Source organism: Anarrhichthys ocellatus, unplaced genomic scaffold (genome assembly GCF_004355925.1).
Source record: "Anarrhichthys ocellatus isolate YVR2014 unplaced genomic scaffold, GSC_Weel_1.0 scaffold4, whole genome shotgun sequence".
NCBI classification, from domain to species: domain Eukaryota; kingdom Metazoa; phylum Chordata; class Actinopteri; order Perciformes; family Anarhichadidae; genus Anarrhichthys; species Anarrhichthys ocellatus.
This window is the reverse complement of record NW_022280034.1, coordinates 13047719-13050861: the sequence shown is the minus strand read 5'-3', so window position 1 is coordinate 13050861 and position 3143 is coordinate 13047719. Positions and strand designations below refer to the sequence as shown.

Sequence of the window (3143 nt, the reverse complement as noted above, 5' to 3'; positions counted from 1 at the left end):
ACACACACACACACACACACACACACACACACACACACACACACACAGAGGCATACTCATCACTTTGAATAAACACATTTCCGCTCCCTATGCATTTGCTGAATTTACAGTGTTGATGGTTTTCACTCCCTTGATCAATAATTCAAACACTGGTGCCTCTGTTTCACTAACGAAGCTCATGTGTTTAGCTCCTTCCTCCACACACACACACACACACACACACACACACACACACACACACACACACACACATAGATATGTACAGGTGCACAAAACACACTTGACCTAGAATGTGACCGACCTGACAACGACAGCCAGGGGCAGCTTGTTCACACCTGCCAAATAGAAAAGTGAGCCCCTTTGGCCTCTTCTCTGATCATCCTCAAAGTATTTGTCTGCGTGATGATCTCTGGGAGCATGAACGGTGTCACAGAGCGTGCCTCCTCCAGGGACATCAGTGGTGGAATGAGGCCATTTCAGTGTCAGATATCATAATCATGCTTGTTTTATCAGCCACAGGTACGTCATGTAGACAAATGGTACGTGTGTGTACAGTTTGTGTGAGTGTTTGCGTGCATGACCTTCTGTAGTAAAGGAGTAATCCACTTTTAACAATGAAGGGTGTATTTCTGATCGTATTTTTGGGTTGTAATAAATCGCTCACTGAAGTATAAAGTTAGTAGATGAGAAATGTCAAAGGAGAGTGAACACCCAAAAAGATAGATTACAAAAAGCAATTAAACTCAAAAATCAATCATTTATGAGTTACACTCTATTTGTGGAAAGCTATTTTGTAATGAATTCATTATATTCATTCATTCAAATCGATGCAGATCTTAATCATCTTATTGTGAATCCTTTTATACGCACTCTGCATACGTGTGTATGTGTGTGTATTAGATTATGACGTGAATTTGTCACCTTCTAAACACATGCATTGCGCAACAAAAAAAGTTTTAACCAATCTCTATTCCTTTTAATTTGATTTAAATCACTTTTTCCTCCCTTTTTCTTGAGTTTTCAATTATCTTTCCTTTCAGTCGTCTTATTCTCTCTCTCTCTCTGCCCCCTCCTCACCTAAACTCAGCCCTAATTCTGTCTCCTTCTCCTCTCCCTCCTCTTTAAACCATATCGTTTGTCTTCCTCTCCTCCAGTCTCTCTCTCTGCTCCTCATCCCCTCTCTGACTCATTGGTGCCTCGGGGCCTCCACGCACCCTTCTCTTGGCTCGCCGCTCAAACAACTTGCTGAATTGGACTTTTAATCTGCAACAAAAAACGGCACCTGTCTCCGGGCCATGTAGTGTTTATGGAGCGTTGGCTGAGCTCCAGGAGACTTTCTGCGGATGCCTTTGAAAGCGCGAAGATGGCCGTGCAGCTGGTTAAAAGATTAAGACTTGCAGGGTGGGATGGATTGACAGAATTATCTTGTGGTAGGTGAAGCCTAAATCAGTGGTATGAATGAGCAGGTGTAGGTTTGTTAAAAATGTATCTTCAATACTCTCATGATGTCATTACAAGTTGTCGTCCTGTTGCTGCTTTTTTGCCATCTTAGGTCCATTTAAGTTCTTTCACCAAAATACTAAAAATTGCACATTTCTCCAAAGACCACAAATACGTCGCTTACAATACATTAGAAAAAATGTGCTTGTTACTGACGTCACATCCTTCAAAGCGGTCCCAAATTCTTTAAATTACTGTAATCAGTCCTCTAGGATTTTGTGACCTTACAGTTGCAAGAATGACCACAAATCCACCCGGTTCTCATCATTCAGTCTGCATGCACATTCTTTTTCCAGCCCCCGAAACATTTCAACGAAACATCGTCAAACTGGACGAATAATTGCGAATAGTCACAATTTTCTTCATAAAATGATCCAGTTCATGCTATGAGTCCAAGCCAAGTATAAGGGACTTTGTTGCCCTGAATTCAGATTCTCAGGCAGAGCTCACTCCGAGACTCTGAAACAATCTTCTTTTTCTCTGCTAATGTGCAGGTGTGATTAGAAAAACGAAACTACAAAATATTTGAAACTGCATTCCAAATATTTTGAAATTTTTTACTGCAAATTTGAAAATGTTTGGTGCAATTTCTGCAAAAGCGATTCCTGTTTTTCTGTGACAGAGAATTCTCTGTCGTTGGGAAAAACGTTTCCAACTCTATGATATGTAAATATTTCCATGAGTAACCTTCAGGTTACTTCTCCCACAACCCTCAATCACGTTACGCAACAGAGATGTGCCCGAGATCCGTGGGATCATCAGTACCTCTAATGTTCTCTTATCACATGACAGCCACATTGAGACGAGACTGTGCTAATGTCCTGTAACAATCAATTACTCCACCCAGATCAGCCGCATCAGACACACACTGTGATTAGTACCGAGTGATGTTACAGAAACTCTCCAAACAGAGAATTCCTCTCTCCGTCTCTCTGCAGAGTGACTCCATTCAGTACTCTTATGTAAAAAATGTCCTGGCTGGATACACACATCTATACATTCAGGACATACATTACATGTGTCCTGTGCATCCTCTTGTCCTATTTATGCATTATTGCACACATTATTGATCCTGCTGCACAAGCGGATGCACTTTCACAAATATTCCATTTTATCGCTACCACTTAAATTTAAAGTTCTTTGTTCGCTTTTCCTTTCTGATAGCATGCTGGTATGAAAATAGCCGTTCAATGACAAAGAAGCTTGCGGAGCTTGAATTAAAAAAAACACACACTGACGGATAAAAGTCACTATTTTAGTGACGTACACTATCTGTCACACTCATAAACACACACACACGGGGACAGAACAGGGATGTCTCTCCGCTGGACTCTTCTGGGGACTCTCCAGTTTCTAGACACCCTCTTTCATGCGATTCATCTATAAAAGCAAAAACATTTAGGTGATCCACTGAAAAAGTAAAAGGACTGTGGCAGATATCTCCGTGTCACAATCTCTTTATTCCCCCTCTGTTGTCACTGCTCTCGTGTCACTCATCGCTCCCTCTTTTCATCAAAGGTACAGTTAAAGCCAGCTTCGCTGTCGCTGACGATTACTGATAGAGTGAGAAGATGACAGCTTGCTTCTTAAACACACCACACACACACACACACACACACACACACACACACACACACACACAC

At 41.5% G+C, this 3143-nt stretch overlaps 1 protein-coding gene across 1 annotated transcript in view; it reads right to left on the bottom strand.

The window, feature by feature from the left end:
• Positions 1 to 3143, bottom strand: part of shisa8b (shisa family member 8b) — a 32965-nt gene that overhangs the window by 20530 nt on the left and 9292 nt on the right. The gene's annotated exons all lie outside the window — the stretch shown is intronic.